A 26,813-nucleotide genomic window follows, 5' to 3' on the forward strand; every position below is an offset into this window, starting at 1 on the left:
TTCCATGAAATTACCGGGGCTTTCCAGGAAGTTTTCTACCAAATTTCCAGGAAGTTAAGAAATCCGGGGAACTTTCCATAAAACCTCGGAATTTTCCAGGAAGTTTCCGACCAATTTTCTAGGAAGCTAGAAAATCCTCGAAACTTTCCATGAAATCATCGGAACTTTCCAGGAAGTTTCCGACCAATTTACCAGGAAGTTAGGGAATCCTTGGAAATTTCCATGAAATCCACGGAACTTTCCAGGAAATTTTCGACCAAATTACTGCTTAAATTTAAATATTCTTACTCATTTGAAGGGTTACAAGGAATGTTCACTGGTAAAATACCTTCAGTTAAATTTTCTAACTTCCCGGAAGTTAGAAAATCTTCGGAACTTCTAGGAAGTTTTCGACCAAATTTCCCGGAAGTTAGAAAATCCTCGGAACTTTCCAGGAAGTTTTCGACCAAATTCCCCGGAAGTTAGAAAATTTAACTGAAAGTATTTTACCAGTGAACATTCCTTGTAACCCTTCAATTTCTTCTATGTCACCGGATGAGTAAGAATTTTTTAAATTAAGCAGTAATTTATACTTTTTCAAATATGGACTTCATACATTGAAGGACAAATCTTTCAATTTACAATTTACATTTAGTATATGTGTGTGTATATATATATATATGTGTGTGTGTGTGTGTGTGTGTGTGTGTGTGTGTATTACCTGTTATATTCATTATATTATTTTTGTAATTTACTTAATCTTTACTTTTTAATTGTCATTTTAATTTTAACTTTTCTATGATATGCAATTTTCTAGAGGGTGTAATTTAATTGTTCATTTTGAATCGATAAAAGGTGTTTTTTTTTCTAATATTTTATGTATAAGCATGTATATATTTATATATAGTGGTACAAATATGAACACAATTTTTTCTCCTTCCTCCCTTTTTTCTGTCTTCGCTTCTCCAAACTCAGACACCCACACACACACGAACACACACACACAGACACACACACACCTCCACAAAACAATCATAAAAAGAATTCTTCTCTAAACCCCAAAAAATTTGGCCATACCTCATTAAACACACACACATTCTCTCACAATGATAAAAAGAAATATAATTTATGGTCTACCTCCCCACCACCACACACTCATTGACACTGTGAAATGGTCAAAACCGAAATTATTTCTTCCCAAGACCTTAGAACCCCCTTGGAGTCAATATTCTGTCCAGCAGACCAAAAAAATTATTTTCTTCTTCTTCCCTCTCCCTTCCCCTCTTTTTCTTTAGCACTCATCAAAAACACACACACACGCACACACACATACATACACACATGTTCTCTCTATCACTTTCTCCTCATCCATCACCCTCTTGTACTGTCTTATATTCCTCCCCACCACTACAAACTCAATACTACTATAAAATGGTCAAAACTCTTCACACAGGAACTTAGTTTGATTTGAAAACCCCACTAGAATGGGAGAGAGCGCTAATACAGGATCTATGTTATATGATATATAAAAAATGTAATATACAAATAAATATCTGTAAATATAAACCATCCGATTTTCTGAGTACCTCATTTCTTCTAATATATATATATATATATATATATATATATATATATATATATAATATATATATATATCTACACGTGCATATATGGGTACAGGACGTCACCAACAGTAAACAACATGAAATGCGAAAACAAATGAGTTCAATACGCAAACAACGAGTGAAACGGATGGACAAGTAACACAAAGAACGACCCTTCATCAGTTGTCGGTTGTCTATCTACTCCTCATTTCGAGCATTGAACGGCAATATGAGTCTTCGAAGACAGTCAGTCCCATAAGTACCAAAGTAAAATTCTGGATTTATGGAGGGTAAAACTTGGGAACAAAAGCAGGACAGTGGAGACATACAAGGAAACCAAACGAAAAACAAACACGGAGGGTCGTTAGACCAGAACGAGGGTAAAATAGTAAACGCTGGAGAAATATTTTCTTTGACAAGAGAAAAAATAGGAGAGAGAGAGATAGGATACGTTCAGTCACATACACACACACACAAACACATGCATATATATATATATATATATTCACATAAATATATATATATATATATATATTAGCCGCCATCGACACACGAAAAAATATGCATTAAAATGGAATAAAAGATGATGTTAAATTATTTTTAAAATCGTAGACTCATCGTAGACGCGCGCTAATAGCCAGACGGGCTCGATATGAATCACGACTATAAGATACCCGATTTGGTTAAACTGCACCGCAAAATGTGGGAGTAGTTAGGAATCTAAATCGAAGGGGACAGACACTCACACAACTACAGTTTTATATATATATATATATATATATATATATATATATATATATATATACTTTATTTAAAGCAGCAGAAAATTCTACAAAACCTGTTACTCTGATTTTCACAACGGCAACGTGAAACTCAGAGTAAAAGGTTTTGTAGAATTTTCTGCTGCTTTAAATAAAGCACATTACTCTACCACTGGTATTTGAGTACTCTTTTTTTCCACCTTGTTTCACATTTATGTGTTTACTCCGGTATATATATATAATATATATATATATATAGATAGATAGATAGATAGATAGATAGATAGATAGATAGATAGATAGATAGATAGATAGATAGATAGATAGATAGATAGATAGATAGAGAGAGAGAGAGAGAGAGAGAGCAAGAAAGAGTGAGAGAGAGAGAGGAAAAGAAAGAAAGACAGACAGACAAACAGACTAATTCATATATAGCCTTTCGTATATCACGTCTCGTGTTGTATTTATTAGCTCTGACGACCAATACAAGAAATCACGTTATTTATTAGATTTATCCCCATCATTAGTTGAATGCAGCTGTTTGTCTTCGTTGTTCTATCACTAAACTTTCTTCCACTACCTCTACCTCTCCCCGCTTTCTTTCTCTTTGAACTTCCATCTTCATTTCGACTCTGTTTATATGATTTTCTTCAAAGGTTATGAATACTATTAGTTTAACTATCAAACAATCAACCCCTCTTTTTCCCCTCGTCTCTCCAGCCTTCCCCCTCTCTGTCTCTCTCTTTATTTCTCTCTCTCTCTCTCACTGCCCTCCGCTTTCTCTCTCTCCTCATTTCTATATTATTCTATTACCAGATCCTTTGCTTTGCGTCCTTCGTCTCTATCTTTCTATCTCCGTCTCTCTGTCTGTGACTCTGTCTGTCTCTCTGTCCCTGTCTCTGCCTCTGTCTCTCTCTCTCTCTCTCTCTCTTCTATCTATCTATCTATCTATCTATCTATCTATCTATCTATCTATCTATTTATTTATCTATTCTATCTATCTATCTATCTATCCATCTGTCTATCTATCTCTGTATATATCAATGACTCCCATCTTGCTTTCACGAAAACAAAGTATTTCATTGCCAACGATAATACAAATATCGTCCGCATCTTCCACAGTGGCCTTACATCTTTCCTCCCCTTCCTCTTCTTATTCTCTCAACTTCTCCTCCTCTTCCTCCGCCTTCTCGACTTCTTATTTCCCCAACTCTCTTCCTCCCCCTCCTCCTCCTCCTCTTTATCTATATGTATATTTATATGGTATGGTGCTGACAATATTGATTACGATGATGACGAAAATGACAATAACAACAAAGACCATCACCACCACCACCATCATCATCATATTAATGAGCTGGAGGAGGGGGAGGAGGGGGGGCCATGTAGAGAATGGTAAACAACCGACTTATAAAAGAAATGACCCGCTAACTAAACAATCGAAATATTCTTTCCTGTCGAAAAGGATACTACCAACCTCTCGTACGAATTCTAACCACACACACACACACACACACACACACACACACACATATACACACTACAACACACAAAGATATATACATACACACTCACGCACACATCCATTCATACAAACTTACATACATGCATACATGTCCCTATCTCTCTCTCTCTCTACACACACACACATATATATAATATATATATATAATATATATATATATACATATATACTTATACGTATATATACTTATACGTATATACTTATACGTATATACATATATACTTATACATTTATATACACGGAGATATACACATTGAGGCTCACATACATTCATACATACACTCACGTACATACATACATACATACATGTCTCTCTCTCTCTCTTTCTCTCTCTCTCTCTCTATATATATATATATATGTATGTATGGAGGCGCAATGGCCTAGTGGTTAGGGCAGCGGACTTGCGGTCGGAGGATCGCGGTTTCGATTCCCAGACCGGGCGTTGTGTGTGTTTATTGAGCGAAAACACCTAAAAGATCCACGAGGCTCCGGCAGGAGGTGGTGATCCCTGCTGTACTCAAAAGGCGGTGCTCCAGCATGGCCGCAGTCAAATGACTGAAACAAGTACAAAAAAAAAAAAATGTGTGTGTGTGTGTGTGTATATATATATTTGTATATATTTGTATATAAATATATGTATATACAAACACATATACATATATATATGTATACAGACACATTCATATATACATATATATTGTGTGTGTATATATACTATATATATACACACACTCGTATTTACATATATAATATATATATATTATATATATATATATATATATATATACATATAACATATATACATATATAGATATATACATATATATATGTATATATACGTGTATATATATATCTATATATGTATATGTATATGTAATATATATATATATATATATATATATATATGTATATATATATATATATATATATATATATACATATACATATACATATATAGATATATATATATTACCTATATATACATATTATACATATATATATATTATATATATATATATATATATTATATATATTAATATCTATATATTATATATATAATATATATATACATACATACATATTCCTAATTTAGTGAACTTTAAAGTCAAGGATGTTTATAATTTATATAAAAATCCGTATACAAAACAAAAACAAACATCACACGTCTGCACATTTGTCAGCTGAATACAACTCCTTTCCCTTTTCTTTACTCTTTTGTCTCTTTTTACTGTTTTTTCTCAAATTTCTTTACAAAAAGAGTAAAGAAGAAAGAAATCAAAAGCCCAAAAGACAATGAATGCTCACTTGCAATTCCCGCGCTTTTGTGTGTTTTTTTTTCACTTTGTCATACGTGTCATTCTTGTTTGAAGTCACAGTTTAAACAATATATAAACAATCTTGTATGGATATGTCCATGTTTAAATGTACGTAATAAAATATACGCACGTACACATACATAATGAATATGCGTGTGATTTATGTACGAAATTTGTGCAATATACATCATACACACAGAGTATATATATATTACGAATTGTATACAATATATATGTGAGTGGTGTGATGTGGTGTGGTGTGTGTGTGTGTGTGTGTGTAATAGTTCATATAGACAGACAGAGAAACAGACGGATAGATAGACAGACGACAGACAGACAGACAGACAGACAGACAGACAGACAGACAGACAGATAGATAGATAGATAGATAGATAGATAGATAGATAGATAGATAGATATAGATAGATAGATACATTGATAGATAGACAGACAGACAGACAAATGGATGGATGGACGGACGGACAAACAGACAGACAGACAGACAGATAGAGAGATAGAACCAACCTTCAAGCCGAGCCAACATGAAGGACACCAAGGAGTAGATTACGAACGAGATGGCTGGATATTATCTATAGTCGGTCCTGTTTGAAACCCAGTAGGAAAGTTTAATTATGATTGCTTCTGATAGGAAACAAGAACAGTAAGCAGAGAAGATGGTAGGATGGAAGAAGTTAAGAATATAATAACAATTAATACCATTTAAGCCAATCCATTTGTTCTTTATTTTATCCAATAAGGTGGCGAGTTGGTAGACTCTTTAGAGCGTTGGAAAAATTCATTTTTGGTAATCGTTCATGCTATTTACTTTCTGAGGGACTCACTTTTGTTTTTCATTTCTTCGAGTATTGATGATATAAGAATGCTAGTCAAATATAGAGAAAATTTTTTAATATGTTTTGAGGCTGTGTGTGTATTATACACACAAAGACCCCCCCCCCCGCCATATATATATATATATATAGTTAATCCAAAGAAGAAAGCACAAAAAACACAACAACGCGAGGACGTGAAACAAATATAGTATTATTGGACGCTCAGGAAAGACGGAAAGAAGGAGGGTTTAACGTTTCGAGCGGAGATCTTCGTCGGAAACATAGGAGAAGGAAAGATCCAGAGAAGGGAAGACAGAGGAAAAAAATCGCCAAAGGTACACACGAGGTCACATTATACGACAGGCTTCTTTGGTCAGCCCGAGGCTATTTTAGAAGACACTTGCCCAAGGTGCCACCCAATGGGACTGAACCCGAAACCATGTCCTTGGGAAGTAATCTTCTTACCACACTGTCACTACTCCTTGTCTCATCAAAGTTTTGGCCTTGTGCCTAAATCAGAAACCATTATATTCATTCGTTGACTAACTTTCGTGGTGATGCGCTTGGCTTAGTGGTTACGAGTGTTCAGTTTATAGTCATGAAATCATGGGTTCAATTCTTGAACAGAGTTGTGCATTGTGTCCTTTCACGATGGACCAGTTTACTTAGCCACAATCAGCAGCGTGCTAGTGCAGCCCTCTCTTACTTCAGTTGTTGCCTCTTAGACATCCTACTGGGCGAAAAATGTGAAGAGCCTAGTGTGTGTGTATGTCTGCTCACGACTTCATAGGCACCTAAAACTATCAATGAAAGCATGGCACATGTTACAAAGCTATAGTCAGGTGTAATCATTTGTTTTTTTTTTTTTATTCAAGCAAAAACACCGTCTTATAATTCTAGGCGTGGCTGTGTGGTAAGAATCTTCCGGGTTCAGTCCCACTGCGTGGCACTTTGGTCAAGTGTCTCTGCTATATCTTCGGGCCGACCCTTGTGAGTGGATTTGGTAGACGGAAATTGAAAGACGTCTGTTGTATATATAATATATATATATATTATATATATATATATTATATATATATATATAATATTATATATATATATATAATATATATATATATATACACATATGTATGTATATATATATATATGCGTTGACACTTGCCCATGGTGCCACGCAGTGGGACTGAACCACACCTAAATATTAAAATTTAATTAGATCTTTAATATCTTAATTGGCACACTAACGATCGTGTCTACATAGCAGAAATAAGTCATTGTCAAGACTTATATAAATTTAACCTACCGTTCATAATATACAGAACTTAGAAATAAGAGTGTTATATTCATTGCAAAGCAAACCATATGTCAGAGAAAAGCTTAAAAGACAATAGAATGAGACGGTTGGCAAGTAGACGTACCGACATACATTTATCAACAATAATACTGTGAGACAGATATAGACGGAGACAAAGCCAGACAGTCAGACAGACATAGGTGTGTATATGTAGGTTTGTGCTTGTGTGTGTGTGTGTGTGGTGTCTGTCTGTCTGTCTGTCTGACTGTCTATCTATCTATGTGTGTGTGTGTATACATCATAGTCAGATACACACGTATACATATATGCATACGTATATACATATATATATACAAACATACATACATACATGCATGCGTGCATGCGTACATACATACATGCAGCATACACACATACATACATACATACATTAATACATACACACATACATACATACATACATACATACACACATACATACATACATACATACATACATCATACATACATACATACATACATACATACAATTGAAATTACTTGGTGCCCTAGATAATGTCATTGAACGGATCACAAAGGACTATTCAGGAATCTTCTTATTTATAACGGAAAGTAGAACAATTGACTCTGATAATTATTTCAAATGGAATATTTCAAAAGAGACAGCACAAGATGCTGTTTAATTTGGCGCTAAATCCAATGTTTGGTAATGTGTTAGGGCTCACAACAAGAGACACTAATGATACCCATAAACATTTTGTGGGTAATTTAAGAAATCTGTCTTTGAAATATTTACAATGTTAAAAGCAACTGGGTCGAATAAAAGCGTTTTCAACCGATTTAAGAATGGCGTTTCGTTAAAATAAATGTTCGTATTTGATAATTCAACGCAGAAAACAAAAAATAAAGCTTCCGAAATGCAAAACGTTTACGTTATTAACCAATGTATCTTTCCTATTCCACGCAAGGTATGCCTAAAGACCAAGATATTAACAGAAATATATCACACAAAAGTGCTGTAAACAAAGAATATTATACTAGGTTTTTTAAATGTGGCACTTGAAATTACCCTCATCATCTGGTCAAGCTTCGATTCGATCACACCACATCACGATCCCTCACAGTGTTTGGTAAGTCAACATGGAAACATCCTATATCTGGAGTCAGCATAAAGCTAGTCAATATATATTTCTTTACTGCCCACAAGGGGCTAAACATAGAGGGGACAAACAAGGACAGACGAAGGGATTGAGTCGATTATATCGCCCCCAGTGCGAAACTGGTACTTTATTTATTGATCCCGAAAGGATGAAAGGCAAAGTTGACCTTGGCGGAATTTGAACTCAGAACGTAACGACAGACGAAATACTGCTAAGCATTTCGCCCGGCGCGCTAACGTGTCTGCCAGCTCGCCGCCTTTGTCAATATAGTTTATTTCCTGGATGGCCAGCCTAAGTACATCCATATCGGAGTGTACATAATAGTGTGCCGCTAATGAATTCTTGCTCAGTCCTCCAGAAATGTCACGTAAAGTGCAGGTGTCCCTCTCTCTAATGACATTAGTGGAAGTAATAAGATGTCGTACAACCTTTGGTGAGGTGATTTTTTTTTCCAGAAGATATTCAATACGGCTCGTAACATGCGAGTGCAAACGTCATCAAACCTTGTCTCTACATATTTATTAAGTAAAATAGCACTGATTCTACCATGCCGCAGAAAAGGCATTTTTTTAAAGTTCATCTAATTGTGATAACGTCCAGATTGCACTAAGGCCATCAAGAAATGCATCATTGTTGCGAAACGAAGGTTCATATCCTTTTCTGTAAACGAAGAGGTCTACACATTTTAGATGGCTTTGTTGTATTTACTGTGCCTCCTTGATTGAAGCAGGAGTATTTTAAAAGGCTCGAGGAGTTCTTATATTCTTTTTACAACCATACAATATGTCAAGGTGCATTTGCAGTATTAGTACTGAAATAAATTTTGGAGGTATTAATTAGTCGATTGAGGAAAACCCACTTCCTAGATATTAAACCTGAAATATTCTGACATCTACTAGAAGCTTCAACTAATATCAACCAGAAGCTTCTCAACATCCACAAGAAAAGGCGATGAGGTGCTTACAGCGTTTGATGTCATACAAGATCACCTAAACTGCATCTGTTAGACAACAGCAGTAAAAGTTAATACACCAGCCAAGTACTCAAAAGAGGATAAAACAACATCAACGGGTTTGTAGTGAATTCTACAAGAACTCACCACCCGATGATCTGCTGTGTGACCCTAGAATTGTTGGACAAGCTTATATTAAGAAAGGTCTGAAGGAAAAGCATTGAGCATACAAAGAAAAGGTTATAAAAGTGTATGTTTTCTGTAAAACTTCATGATGCTGCTCTCATTGACAGAAAATGTGTAACCGCTCTCAAACTCATGACTATTACATCATGTCACATGTTGAAGGTTATGTTTTTAGTTTTTAAGAACAAGAGAAAGCAGCAAAATCCGTAATAAGAGTAATAAGAGACACTGAAGCGCTGAAACTCAAGATGCGACAGAAAATGTCTATTATGTCACGTCTGTGGAATATATTACACATGTGATAAGCAGCTGCCTCAAAATATGTCAAGATGCAGTGTCATCTTTAGGAACGTCAGCCCTAGAACATATATAGACAAAAATATTTCTGTGGTTGAGCGCATTCTTACTTTTCATCGCAAGGAATAATGGTAGAACACACCCATCAATCTTCCACCAACTACAAACATAACTGGCGTAATCTAGTTGCTTGGAATAGAAAAAAAAAACAATACACATATAGTTATTTAAGCTTAAGTACATTGCAGATGAGAACATTTCTTTCAAAATCAGTGAGAAAGGGAATATATATATATATGGACTTTAGAAAATCCAAAGCTTCTCTACAACGATTCAAATACATGCTAATAATTATCGGTACTTTTAGGTATGTTCATGTGAAAGTAGAAACAGGCAAAATAACTGATCAATTTAAAAATAATCCAATAGACGGAAGAGTAAAACTTTTCTAGCATTCAACATGGAAATCTTCCCTCTAGTTATCTAAATCCCAAATACCAGTGACGGTGAGTTGTTTCTCTGTTAGGAACCAATTCTTTCTTTATGAGCGGAATTTAAAAATTATAGATGAAAGAATGTATATGCATGCATACATACATACATACATAATACATACATACATGCATACATACATACATACATACATACATACATACATACATACATACATACATTCATACATACATTCGTACATACATACATACATAATACATACATACATGCATACATACATAGTCAATCTGTGAGTGGAACAATAGAAATATGCAAGACTTTTGTCAAGTTCCAATGTGAATTTGTCTGTTTAGCTACATCCCAAAGATAGAGAATGTCTCTTTGTTGGAAACTGGCCTCCCTCATCAGTGGAAGATGTATAATAATTAAAAAAGAGAGCCATTATACATATATATATATGTAAGTATATATATATATATATATATCTATATATAATAGATATATATATATATATATATATATTAATATAGTAGAAGAGAGAAAGTCATGCTTCTTCGTTCATATCCGAACACGCTTCTAATCTGTCGCTTGAGTCGATAGCGGGGCAAATTGTGTATATATATATACATAGATATATAGAGAGTGGGAGAAAAGCAGTTAAAAAACAACAAACTCCATGTGTGATGAATAGCAGTTGTTTTTAAATAAAACAAAGGCATTTCTCCTTGGTACGAAAATGATGTGAGACGAGCGAAATAAATTAAGTCTATCCTTTAAGGTCAGCGTGGCTAATACAAAACTAGTTTCACGTTTAATGTACAAACTAAATAAATTCATTTAAAAAAATTAATTTAATTTAAATAAGTACATACTACGATCTTCAGTTGTATACTCCATATTTTATGAAAGAATATGCATAAATTTAAGATATAATTTACCTTCATTTATCCACATCAATTCGTAATTCAAGGTAACAATATTTTAAAATAGTAAAAGAGAGAGAAGCCATGCTTCTTCATTCATATTCGAACAGGCATCTAATCTGTCGCTGGGTCGATAGCGGCAACTTGTGTATATTGTGTTTTATTTAAAAACAACGGCCTTTCAACACGCATGAAGTTTCTTTTTTTTAACTGCTCTTCTCCCCATCCTATCTTATATCGTTAGCTCCTACACGCATTTTTTTTCTCTCCTTGTTTTTTTTTCCTGTGTATCTTTCTGTCGAAGAGCGTAGGCTCGAAACGTAAAAGACTAGTTCTATTTCTATTCCTGAGCGCCATACTAATACAATTGTCTGTTTGTACTCCACCTGCCTTCGTCTTTTGTTTATTCGTAAACCTCCCGTATATATAATATATATATATATATATATAATATATTATATATATATATATATATATATATATATATATATATATATATAAATATATAATATATATATAGTATATATATATATTATAGAATATATATATATATTAGTTTGTACATCGAACGTGAAACTAGTTTTGTATTAACCACGCTGACTTTAAGATAGACTTCATTTATCTCGCTCGCCTTACATCGTTTTCATACCCTTGTTTTATTTTTTTAAAAACGGCCATTCGACACGTATGGAGTTTGGTTCTTTTAACTGCTCTTCTATATATACAGAGAGAGAGAGGGGAGAGAGAGAGAGAGAGAGATCAGTGGCAACTCCGACACTCGGGCAGTTCGGGCTTAACCCGAGTATAAATTTAATAAAGAGAACGTGTATTTGCAAGCTGATTTAATTCTGCCAAATTTGACTTCAAGTATGTAATTGCAGCTAATAATTCGGGCTCTTTTATTGAGCCTCGTCGCAGTTCATTTATTTTCGTCCAGCGTCTGACGGTCGTCTTAGAGGTTCCCTGCGTCAAAAAATATCATTCGTAACGGACGTTCTCTCGACATCGTTCACACGCGCCTGACTCGGGCTCAGAAGTTACAGACCGAGTTGTTACCTATAATAGTAAAAATTATAAGTACTTCTAATTCAATGTTTTCTTGAAACAATAAATCTGTATAGAGATTAGGATTTAAATTCCAATCTATGAAAAGTTTCCGTTCTACAATATTCTTAAAGGAACAAAAAATTATCCAGCAATTCGGGCTACTCCAAACTAGCCTGGTAGGTGTAAAAGACCAACTGGCATCTCTTATGAAGAGTACAGGCGACAGTCAGATCGCTGATGTTTGTTGTGAATTCCGCTGTCGTTATTTCATTGCTATAATTCTGTGCGTCTGTGTGTAAAACATCTGATGTGTTTTGCAAGGTTGCTTGTTTTTACCCTTAACTTAGAAATGGAGAAAGGCATATAAATAAAAAAAATAAGACATTTGGGGCTAAAAATAAAGCGGTAAAACGTGAAATTCTTCGAGCAGACATGTGTCTTATCCGGAATCTGTGATGGGTCCGAGTGACGAAATATATTCTGTTACGAGTCCGAGTGACGCTGATGACCTGGAGTCGCGTCTGATATAGACACACACACACACACACACACACACACACACACACACACACATATATATATATATTATATATATATATATATAGCAATAATAATTCTCTAAAAGAGTATAGACAGTAAATGCACGATAAACATAAGGGACTAAAGCCATCTGAATATGGCTAGGGACAGGGCAGGGTGGTGGGGGTGTACTGTTGCATTTAGCCCAGGCGAACATCGACGTCACCAGATAGGCCCGACACCGTCACGGTGTCCTTTAACCTGCAAAGGGAGGTTTCATCGGGGAATTACTCCCTTTGCAGGTTAAAGGACACCGTGACGGTGTCGGGCCTATCTGGTGACGTCGATGTTGCCTGGGCTAAATGCAACAGTAACACCCCCACCACCCTGCCCTGTCCCTAGCCATATTCAGATGGTTTAGTCCTTATGTTATATATATATATATATATATATATATATACATAAATACATATATGTATGCACACACATCCATATACATAAATACACATATATACACATATAGATATATATACATAATATATATAATTACGTATGTGTATGTACGTATACGCAGATATATGAATGTATATACATTGTGTGTGGGCGGACTCTTACACATACATATATACACGCGCACACGCGCGTACACTCATCTCACACACACACACACATACGCACAGAGACCTCTAATATAAATAGCCTTGTGGACAGATTTAATTAGTACAGATCTAACTCATGTAACTAACTTATTAATTCAACTAATAAACTAAATGTTGTTCCGATTGGACCAACAGTGAAAGGCACTAACTTGTACGATACATTTTGGCATGTAGTCTAGCCTCGACCTTTGACACGAGTTGACGTCATCCTACTCCCTAATGGCTGCAAATTCGGCACGATAGCCAAATTGTAAAATGTTTGCTGAGGAAATGCCGCTCAGAAGACAACTTTCACGTATACTGATGAAAGCACACTTAACACATTATGTATGTGTGTTTGTGTGTGTGAGTGTATACACATATACACATATACACGCATACACACGCACGTACTTATATATATAGATAGAGAGAGATAGAAAGATAGATAGATAGATAGATAGATAGATAGATAGATAGATAGATAGATAGATAGATAGATAGAGAGAGATACACACACACACACACACACATATATATATAAACTTTTATGTGTGTATGAATGTATATTTGTATATATATACATATATGTATACATAAACCTATTCATATATACATACATACATGCATACATATATACATATATATATATACACATATATATATGTATGTATATATATATATATATATACACACACACACATACACACACACACGTAAATGAATGTTGTAAAATACGCTGTGAATATATGCAAATGTGTTTTGTAACTGTATGTGGAGTGAACATACACACACACACACACACGCACACATATACACACACATGTGCACACACACATGCACAGACACACGGACAGATACACATATTTGTATCCCTATAAGTAAACACCAATGACAAATGCATATGTATGTGTGTATATCTATGTATACTACATCTCTTTTCGTGTGTTGGGGGTGGGGTGGGGGGGGGAGCGGGAAGAAAAACAACAAGGTTTCAGCCCCGTTTCCGTTAACTAAACTTTACTCAAAAGGCACGAGACACACCAACATCGAAAACACGTGATTCAAACACACACACACACACACACCTACAGCCCCACACATACACAATACATACATACATACATACATACATACATACATACATACATACATTACATACATACAAACATGGTGGTGGCTGCCCCCTCGTTATCGAGTATGGCCATTGCACGAAGCTTAATCAATGTTGTTATCGTTCAATACCTGTGCAAGAAGATTTTTTTAAAGTGAGGAAAGGTTGAGCACTGAGTCAATCCCACTCACTAAGCAACAGCAGCCATAATCCGAAAAGAAGAACAAGTCAACATCATCGGTAACCACTGAGTCGCAGGTTTTATGTCGGAGTTATCCCAGTTACCTGAGTTGCCTTCTCCTAGAAGGATGCCCTGACAAGGCTAGGAGTCCTTCATTCCCAATGGTTTAACCGCGCGTTCAGTCCGATTATTTCTATGTCCCCTTAAGACATTTATTGGATGGCCGTTGACTCTCAAGAGTTCCTCCGCCCTTTGACGGGTTTTGTTTTTCATCCCGCAGGGTGTCCAATAAACACCCTCCTCACCAAGCGAGCTTGGTGGGGTTGCCGGTTTAGTAGCCGACGACCCGACTATGCAACAGGTAGTACTGGGTTACATGTTACCAGTAGCACTCGAAAGTGACCTGACATACATACATACATACATACATACATACACACACGCTAACCACAGCGGATCGATAAACGCTCCAGCATTCCCGGCAGGAAACTGCAGGTCATGAAACTGGAGCATCAGATAGTTCTCGGAGGAAACTGAGGGTTCTAATGAGAAAGGAAAATATAAAGAGTTTGAAAACAAGGTATGTCGAGCTTTGGATCTTTTCACTTTGACCGGCAGATTCACTTTGACACCGCAAATTATTGTTGTTAACAAAATACGGCAGATATTGAATTCACCTCAATAGACGTCATTGATTGGTTGAAATTGCCGAAATGCAAGAAATCAAGCAACAAATAGCTTACAAACTACAGAATTTTCTCAAGAAAGCCAAGCAGAAAAAGAAGTTTTATGTAACACTACCAGTATACGAAATGTGAAAGTGTTTAGATACATAGGAATTATTTTTAAAATCTGTCGGTCAAAGTGAAAAGATCCCGAGCTTTTTATGTAATGACATGCTCTACACTAGAGAAACTTGGAAAGTTAACAAACTCAGTATACTATACAGGAAAGGAAATAATTGGAGTGAAAGATAGTATCCGATTAGTGAAAGGAAAGTGTGGACTAAGCAGAAGGATCAGAAAAATGAAACAGTTGAGGAAGGAAAAGACCAGCCTAAGAAAGCGATGGAAATGTGCTGCGAAAGACGAAAAACCTGGCTTCTCGCTGCTGTAGGACGATTTGAAAAGGAAATGCCGTTATGTGTAACGAGATATCCGCCGATATGAGCGACGAAAGGAAAGTAAAATTACTCGGGGTCAGTTTCTGAAGGACCCGTACGGGTTTGCTAAGCAGCTGTTCACTGAACCGAAGAGTGGCACTTTATCGTGCATAAAAGAATAATTGGACGCACATATCAAAGAAACCTACAGCGATCCGCACCGTAACCAGGCACTGCTACCTCTAAATGGACTAAAGCATCTCTTAGAACCTGATATCGAATTTCAAATTGGGGTCATCAGGGAGAAAGAAGTGAATGATTTCGTGAGAAAAGCTAGAGCAAAGAGTGCCCCAGGAGGTGATGGCATTTCGTATAAAGTATACAAATATTGCAATCGTCTGCGAAAGAAGCTCTTCGTCCTACTCCAACAGCTGTGGCGCGAAGAGACTCTTGTAGAAGGTAGGTGTAAGCCGAAGGAGGCCAATGCAGAGACTATAAAGCAGTTTAGGCCGATATCCTTATTGAATGTGGAAGGCAAGATCTTTATGGGAATTCTCTCGAGGAGAACTGATATATTTACAGAGTAATGGAAATGTTGATGAATCTGTTCAAAAGGCCGGAATCCCTGGGATTCCTGGATGCATTGAACACTGTTTTTTGATTTGGAAAGCGATCCAGGATGCCAAACAGAACAAGAGAAGTTTTTCTCTTAATTCATCTGAAGAAAACGTTTTTTTTTACATGATGTAATTGCTTTGTTCATCAATAAGAAACACGCCTGAAACAGATGTAGTGAATCTCAACCCATCTAGGTTATTATGTGTGTGTGTGAGAGAGAGAGAGAGAGAGAGAGTGTGTGTGTGTGTGTGTGTGTGTGTGTGTGTGTGTGTGTGTGTGTGTGTTGTGTATGTGTACACGTACAGACTATCTTCACACTCTCCTTCCTATATATATGTGCGTTTGTGCGTGCGTGTATAGATAGATAGATAGATAGATAGATAGATAGATAGATAGATAGATAGATAGATAGATAGATAGATAGATAGATAGATAGATAGATCGAACTGAGTTCTTCCCTTACCTGCCTAATTTGTATTTGTACAAGTATAGTTATATCGCACAGATATATGACACTGGATGCTGACTAAAATGGTTTCCAATTTTGGCCCATGTCCACCAATTGTAGGGGAGAGGGAAAGTCGATTACATCGATCCCAGAGCTAACCTGGTATCGACCCCGAAAGGATGAAAGTCAAAGGCGACATCTGAACGTAATGACGAACGAAACACCACGTAGCGCTTTGTTCCGGCGTGCTAACGATTTTGTCAGCTCGTCGCCTTAATGACGATGACTAAAATGAATCAGTGTGTATATGTGTATGTGTATATACATGTGTGTGTGTGTGTTTGTGTTTACAGGTGTATGTTTGTATCGCTGTTAAAATAAGCAGTTGTACAAATAAATTTTTTCTCAGTACATGTTCGAGAAGCATTAAATCCGTGAAGTTAAAGCAATCCGTACTGTTACTCACAGTTGCCATGCCATGTATGCTTTTCCACAACTGTAAGATACGACGAGAATTAGTATTAGTAGGAGCACTCCGTCGGTTGCGACGATGAGGGTCCCAGCTGATACGATCAACGGAACAGCTTGCTCGTGATATTAACGTACAAGTGGCTGAGCACTCCACAGACACGTGTATCCTTAACGTAGTTCTCGAGGATATTCAGCGTGACACAGATTGTGACAAGGCCGGCCCTTTGAAATACAGGCACAAGAGAAACAGGAAGAAAGAGCGAGAGAAAGTTGTGGTGAAAGAGTACAGCAGGGATCACCACCATCCCCTGCCGGAGCCTCGTGGAGCTTTAGGTGTTTTCGCTCAATAAGCACTCACAATGCCCGGTCTGGGAATCGAAACCGCGAACCTCCGACCGCGAGTCCGCTGCCCTAACCACTGGGCCATTGCGCCTCCACGACGACGAGAATTATCTACTTTAACAAAGGTTATATTTCTTCTCGTTAGTGATTCATTTATTTTAGATTAATTGCCAGCTGAAAGAAACGTAATAGGATTAGGAGACTGATTTGCGGCGTTGATATCGTCAGCTGGGTAGATTTCGCATTCTAAAACATGTACTTTATACTCTACAACCTGTGTTACGTATATTTTCTTCTGCTCGTTTTTAACAGCGTATCATTTCTCTCTCTCTCTCTCTCTCTCTCTCTCTCTCTCTCTCTTTCTCTCTCTCTCTTTCTCTCTCTCTATCCCTTCCCCCCTCTCTCTCACTCTGGTTGCCTGTATGCGTCTCTGTTTTTATAGGCACACGTACAATCATGTATGTGTGTATGACCATATAGGTATTATGTATGTATGTATGTATGTATGTATGTATGTATGTATGTATGTATGTATGTATGTATATATGTATGTATGTATGTATGTATATATGTATGTATGTATGTGTGTGTGTATGTGAATGTAAGGATGTATGTGTGTATATGTGAGTATGAGTGTGTGCTTGTGTCTACGTGTGTGTTGAATTCAGCACTTGTATATGGATGGATGCATGCATGCCGAATTTATTTTGGCGTGGCATTCCGTTTGCATTACATTATAATATATTCACTATATCACTGTATCGACCAGACTATCGGATTGCGACGATAAAGTTTTTAGTTGAAGTCGAGGGTCACCAATTGTAACGGTTAGGTTTATATTAGTGTAGTTATCAATTGTAACGGGTAAAATTGATTAGGTACACAATATTATGAAAGGTCGGAGTTAGCAGTTGTAACGATAAAAATTTGTTGTTATAATTGCATACTGTAGGATGTGAAAGATGGACAATGCATGAAGTTTTAAGGAAATATTTATTTACCGTTACGCTGAAAAATACCATACCTCGATGGGCAAGTTATGATAAATCCAAAAGCATGCGAAGTAAAGTTTGTGTTTGTGTCCTCTTCATTGCTTAACAGTAATTACAGAGAGAGATAGTATGATGTCGTCAGAGAACAGAATTAAAGCTAGTGAGAGTTGTAGGGTGTGGGATGTTGTCTCACAGTTGCTGACAGTAAACTTCATTTCTCCCTCTGATCAAGGTCCTAGCTGGTCAGCCAGATTTCGTTGTCACTGAGTCGTTACCGACTGATTTTGCTGGGGTGTTTTTGCTTTTATAACTATCCAGAAGGATTGATATATCATTGAGAACAATAGATTTAATTGGTGGTCTTGTTATCTCTATTCTAGCTTTTGGGGAAGTAGAAGAGGTTAGAAAGGGTCAAGTGGTAAAGACATTATTTCAGCCTATCTCAAGGTATCTGGAAAATGTATAACTGCTGTCAGAGAAAAACCATTGTTCCATCGTGGGAAAAGTTCTGTCGCAGTGTTAATTTAAATTTGGCTGTGGTGAATCGAATCCACTTCATACATGCTAGATCCACTACAGGATATTGTTTTACACCGCTGGTCACAGTGCGCTTGCTCGCATTCTTATAGCTTTCAAATAGTATCATCCCTAACACTGGCTAAGCGCACAAACCAATAACTCTCTCGAACGGGACGCCGCAGTCCGTCGCAATCATATTTACAGCTGTGTGGACTGGAGAACGCCAAATGAAGCGTTTTGCTTAAGAATATAACACACTGTCCGGTCCGGGAATCGAAACCACGACCATACGATGATCCTTCAATGGAAACTATTTGGAAAATTTCACATCAGACGGACTCTAAAGATTCCCAGTTCTCTTGGATTTTTAACCATTAGTTCACTCGCTTCCCCATTATATTGTTGCATCGTAGTATATTATATGTTGTGAGGGCGCATGGCCTAGTGGTTAAGGTGTTGCACCCACGATCAAGCGATTGTGATTTCAGTTCCTAGACCGGGTGGTGCGTTGTTTTCTTGAGCAAAATATTTGATCTTGTGTTGCTCTGCGATCACTTTGACACGTGACGTGTGGGACACCGTGCACCTGTTCAAGCTACGTCTATTTGATGGAAGGAGTGAGCTAATGTGGAGCACACATTTGATCGACCACTATAAACAAAACATTGTGCTGAACGCTCATACGTCGTCTACGACGGGAGAATCCATCATATCATATATTGCATTATATTATATTTTAGCTCTCTATATGATGTAATTGTGAAGGCGCATGGCTCAGTAGTTAGAGTGTCGAACTCACGATAGTCAGGTTGTGAGTTCGAATCCCGGACCGGGCTGCGTGTTGTGTTCTTGAGCAAGATACTTTATTTCACGTTGCTCCAGTTGACTCAGCTATAGAAATGAGTTGCGACGTCACTGTTGCCAAGCTGTATCGGCATTTGCCTTTCCCTTGGATAACATCGGTGGCGTGGAGAGGGGACAGTGGTACGCATGGGCGATTGCTGGTCTTGCATAAACAACCCTATCCGGACTTGTGCCTGGGAGGGTAACTGTCTAGGTGCAATCCCATGGTCATAGGTGACCGAAGTGGGTCTCCGATGATGTAATTCCACGCTTTGTTCCATTTGATTGAGTGTTGTATTATACTTTACTTGAAAATATATTCTCTTTATAGTTGAGAAATATTTATATCTAGCCAAACATTCGTTTACACATACCAGTGTGTGAGTGTTTATGGCTGTGTGTGTGTGTGTGCAAATGCATCATATGTAGGTTTATACGTTAGAAGAAACAGCTAGCATGCAGGCTTATATATTTATTTATTGTGCTTTGATAAACAGTCCTATGTTTTCATACATATGACTCGCACAGTAAAATATATGTACGATGTATACACGCTAATAAATATGTGCGGTTTTAAACCATACGTACGCACATACTTTTCGTAACGCCTGGATAAATGAATACATTTCGATGAAAAAGAACAATAACAACAACAAGAACAATAGCAAGAACAATAGATACTGACAAACACAAACGGAGTATTAAGATTTGTATGTGTATGAGCGTGTGTGTACGTACATACAACTATACACATGTAGATACATATAAACATATCTAGCTCACTCTCATTCCCTCTCTCTGTTTCTCTTGATTTCTCTGTCTGTTGGTCTCTATCTTTCTCTCTCTCTCTCTCTCTCTCTCTCTCTCTCTCTCTCTCTGACTATATTCATACGTACATACATATACACGCACACACACGCACATATAATATATGTGTGCAAGTATGTATGTATATACATGTATATATGTACGCGTGCGTGCGTAAAAGTGAAATGCTTCCAACATCTGCATCTAATCAGACACATGCCTATTTTGCCTTGCATTGGAGGGATCTATTTTAAAATGCTTTCCTCTTTGGTCTTCTGTGTTCGGAATAGTTATTCCTAATGTCGAAACAACTCTAAGATATGAACCGCCTACCACCTCTGCCCCAGCTGGGCCCCAGCTGTTATCGGTTAAACAAACGTCTTTAGATTTTTAAGCTATGCACATGATTTCAGACAAATAACTTGTGGTTATGTTTCTCTATTTTCTCCCTCGCGAGGGTAAAGAGAAAAAGCAGAATGTTGAAAGATAAATCTCCGTTCCCCGTTTTCATTCCAGCTCAAAATTTTTCTTTGTTTACTTATAATGCCTTTCAGCAATGACTGGTATCTAGACTGAGATTTCTTCTATTGTAATTCCAATCACATCTAGTATTAATTAAAGACCTGTCTCTGGTCATGAATAATCATGAGACTGCTCCCAGAAATTTCCCCTCTGAGGCACAAGTCCGGGCAAGGTTTGTTTATGGAAGACCAGCAGTCGACCATACATACCAGCTTCCTCTCTCCACGCCACCGATGTTATCCAAAGAAAAGGCAAAGGCCGATACACCTTGGCACTAGTGACGTCGCAACTCATTTCTACAGCTGAGCTGAACTGGAGCAACGTGAAATAAAGTATCTTGCTCAAGAACACAACATACAGCCCGGTCCAGGAATCGAACTCACTACCTCATGATTGTGAGCCCGACGCTCTAACCACTGAGCCATGCACCTTCACTAGCAAGCATTATAGATGTATAAATCAACTTCAGTACTTGACAGACTGATGATCTAATTTTTCGATTCCAGAATCATTTTCCACTATCTCTCCACCTGAGGCAGAACACTCCCTAACATGAGATAGTTGCCTCCTTAATATGTATCTTTGTTATTGACACACCTCATGTTAGATTTATCAGCCGTACTCTTCGTGCTGGCTTACGGCATGTTGAAGGTTTTCTTCTCCTGGATTGATTGCTTTCACTGCAGCTAAGGAGCCCAATCTACCCTTACAAAAATCTATTTAACCCATAGATAGGACCCTGATATCTAGCTCACTCTCTCTCATTCCCTCTCTCTGTTTCTCTTGATTTCTCTGTCTGTTGGTCTCTATCTTTCTCTCTCTCTCTGTCTATATACATACGTACATACATATACACGCACACACACACACATATAATATATGTGTGCAAGTATGTATGTATATACATGTATATATGTACGCGTGCGTGCGTAAAAATGAAATGTTCGGGGTCAGCACGGTCCTATAAGTAATGGTAATTAAGGGGTGACTCCTCGTTCCCCACAACTCCAGAACTCCCGAAACTGGTGCCTCACCACAGGATGTCATACCCAGGACTCCGGAATGATGAAAGCAAATTCCACTTCGGCTTGATTTCAACTCAAAACATAAACGGCCGTAACTGAACACTGCAAAGAATTTTATCGGGTGGTCTAACTATTCAACTAATCTGCTGCTCACTTGTTAGTGACCTGAAGGAAAAAAGCTGCTGTGTTCGAGGGACAAAAGCGCAATGTTAATTTTTACTTTTCGAATTCTGATTCAGCTGTATGTTGCTGGGAACATTTTTGTGTTGTGATTAACGCTGTCTTCCGAAGGCGGCGAGCTGGCAGAATATCATTAGCACGCAGGACGAAATGCCCGTTGCAACGTTCTGAGGTCAAATTCCACTGAGGTCGACTTTGACTTTCATCCTTTCGGAGTCGATAAATTAAGTACCAGCTGTGTATTTGGGTCGATCTAATCTACTGGCCTCCTGCCTCTGAATAATAAAAAAAGATTAACGCTGTCTTCTGAATTGCGTAAGGTATGTGTTTTGATCAGTGGAGGTGCGTGGCTTAGTGGTTAAGATGTTATACTCATGATCGTAAGATTGTGGTTTCGATTCCTAGGCCAGGTGATGCATTGTGTTCTTGAGCTTGAGCAAAGCACTTTATTTCACGATGCTCCAGTCTACTCAGCTAGCAAAAATGAGTAATCCTGCGACGGACTGGTGTCCCGTCCTAGGTGGAGAATATATACATCATGGAAACCCAGAAACCGGCCCTTTTGACTCTGCATGCCTTGAGAATTACTTTACTTTTACCTTAATTACTTAATTACCTTAATTATTTTATTTTATATAGAGGCACATGGCCTAGTGGTCAGAGCAACCGACTCGCGGTCGAGGTATCGCGGGCTCGAATCTCAGACCGGGTGACGTGTGTGTTTATGAGCGAAACACCTAAGCTCCACGCGGCTCCAGCAGAAGGTAATAGCGAATTTCTGCTGACTCTTTCGCCACAACTTTCTCTCGCTCTTTCCTCCTGCATCTTGCAGCTCACTGCGACGGACCGGCATCCCGTTCAGGTGGGGAACGTATACACCAAGGAAACCGGGAAACCGGCCCTTATGAGTCAGGTGTGGCTCGAGAAGGAACAAACAACAACAACAACTTTACTTTATGTGTTTTGATTCCCTTGAGTAACAGCATAGAAGTTTTTAAAAGAGCATTGCCTTGGCACAGTCGATAGAGCATCGAAGGAAATGCCTTATGGTATTTGTTCCAGCGCTTTACATTCTAAATTTAAATCTCTACCGTGGTCAACTTTGCGTTCCATCCTTTCGTCGTCGATAAAATAAAGTTCTATGGATATCACTGAAGGCATTCAAGTTCCAGGTATTTCTGTTAGACTGGACGTTGGATTTAGTCTATCTTCCAGAAAAGGGAATTGTCTACCTGTTGTTTATCAGTTTTCACATAGCTTCAGTCTACCAGCTATTACTCATCAGGCTTTGGACTGCCATAGCCTACGAGAGAAGATTTTGCCCGAAGTACCGCACAGTAGGTTTCGAACCCGAAATCATCAAGCTGTTAAGCAAACTTCTTGACGACACAACCAAGCCCAGACCAATAGTCACACTGTAGAAATACTATGGTTGACAGACATGTAGCGTAAACCATGCAGTAAACTCACCGATCCTCATTCTTCTCCCTACCCCCTTAAACGAGTCTGCAATGAAGTTTTGATTTTAGTTTCTTGCCAATTTTTACTTTTACTACAGATACACTCGAGAAAAACGATGTCAAAGTGTCAAAAGCTCACCCAAATTTCCTTAGTATATAAAAGTTTTGTGTTTCCTCTTTTATATCTTTTTATCTTTTACTTGTTTCAGTCATTAGACTGCGGCCATGCCGGGACACCGCCTTGAAGAATTCCGTTTTAAGCCTAGTACTTATTCTATCAATCTCATTTTCCGAACCGGTATTATGGGGGACATAAACACACCAACACCGGTTATCAAGCGGTGGTGGAGAACAGGCACATGCACAAAGATACATAGATACACACACACACATAGATACACACGTGCACTTACACACATACATACGTATCTATATGGTATATATATATATATATATATTATATATATATATATATATGTATATATATGTATGTATAATATGACAGGCTTCTTTCAGTTTCTATCCACCAAATCCCCCCACAAGGCTTTGGTCAGCCCCAGGCTATTGTAGAAGGCACTTGCCCAAAGTGCCATGCAGTGGGACTAAAACCAGAACCATGTGGTTAGGAAGCAAGCCTCTCTTACCACACAGCCACACCTGCGCATCTTAAAAAATAAAATATAAATAAAAATGTAATGTGAACAGGTGAGAGGATTTGAAACTGAGTTTAAGATGCTGTGTCATTTCTTTTTCACTTCCTTTACTCCAATAGTAAATAGTATAGGCGCAGGAGTGGCTGTGTGGTAAGTAGCTTGCTAACCAACCACATGGTTCTGGGTTCAATCCCACTGTGTGGCATCTTGGGCAAGTGTCTTCTGCTATAGCCCCGGGCCGACCAATGCCTTGTGAGTGGATTTGGTAGACGGAAACTGAAAGAAGCCTGTCGTATATATGTATATATATATATATATGTGTGCGTGTGTTTGTGTGTCTGTGTTTGTCCCCCTAGCATTGCTTGACAACCGATGCTGGTGTGTGTTTACGTCCCCGTCACTTAGCGGTTCGGCAAAAGGAGACCGATAGAATAAGTACTGGGCTTACAAAAAGAATAAGTCCCGGGGTCGATTTGCTCGACTAAAGGCGGTGCTCCAGCATGGCCGCAGTCAAATGACTGAAACAAGTAAAAGAGTAAAAGAGTAAAGAGAGTATAAAATTACAACTTCCTATTTTCTACTCACCATTTATAACCTCGATGTTAGAAGCACAATACTATAACTGTAAACGAACATATCAATACTATGACATCCGTGTTTCATTATAAGTGTTTACTTCAAGAAAATAGAATAAGGTGCATATAAGAGATTATATTTGTGAGGATAATGATTATAGTGATGACGACGAAGACGACGACGATGATGATGATGATGATGATGATTATGTGTACATTTCCAAGAAAGTAAGGAGTGTAGTTGTAGTTATTACAGTATATATACATATATATGTGTTTGGTGTTTATTTATATATATATATATATATACTCTCTTTTACTCTCTTTTAATTGTTTCAGTCATTTGACTGCGGCCATGCTGGAGCACCGCCTTTAGTCGAGCAAATCGACCCCGGGACTTATTCTTTGTAAGCCCAGTACTTATTCTATCGGTCTCCTTTTGCCGAACCGCTAAGTGACGGGGACGTAAACACACCAGCATCGGTTGTCAAGTAATGCTAGGGGGACAAACACAGATACACAAGCACACACACACACACATACATATATATATATACATATATACGACAGGCTTCTTTCAGTTTCCGTCTACCAAATCCACTCACAAGGCATTGGTCGGCCCGGGGCTATAGTAGAAGACACTTGCCCAAGATGCCACGCAGTGGGACTGAACCCGGAACCATGTGGTTGGTTAGCAAGCTACATATTCTTTTATTCTTCTACTTGTTTCAGTCATTTGACTGCGGCCATGCTGGAGCACCGCCTTTAGTCGAACAAATCGACTCCAAGGTTTATTCTTTGTAAGCCTAGTGCTTATTCTATCAGTCTCTTTTGCCAAACCGCTAGCAAAACTCATCAACATTGATTGTAAAGCGACAGTAGGAGAACAAATGCTACTCGGTTACATTGACCCAGTGTTCGACTGGTACTTTTTTTATCAACCTCAAAAGAATGAAAGGTAAAGTCATCCTCGGTGCAATTTGAACTCAGAGCGTAAAACCGGAAAAAATGCTGCTTAACATTTTGCCTGGGATCGTACCTATTCTTAGCGCCAGCTTACCACCTTAATAATAATAATAATAATCCTTTCTGCTATAAGCACAAGACCTGAAATTTGTGGGGACGGGGTAAATTAATCACATCGACCCCAGTACATGACTGGTACTTAATTTATCAACCCCGAAAGGATGAAAGGCAAAGTCGACCTCGGCGGAATTTGAACTCAGAACGTAGCGGCAGACAAAATACCGCTAAGCATTTCGCCCGGCGTGCTAACAATTCTGCCAGCTCGCCACCATTTTAATAATAATAATATATATAATAAAATAAGATTGTAATATAATAATAATAATATAATAATAATAATAATACTAATAATGATGATGATGATGATGATGATGATGATGATGATGATGATGATGATGATGATGATGATGATGATGATGATGATGATAATAAATAATACTAATAATAG

This window comes from Octopus sinensis, linkage group LG8, assembly GCF_006345805.1.
Source record: "Octopus sinensis linkage group LG8, ASM634580v1, whole genome shotgun sequence".
Lineage (NCBI taxonomy): Eukaryota > Metazoa > Mollusca > Cephalopoda > Octopoda > Octopodidae > Octopus > Octopus sinensis.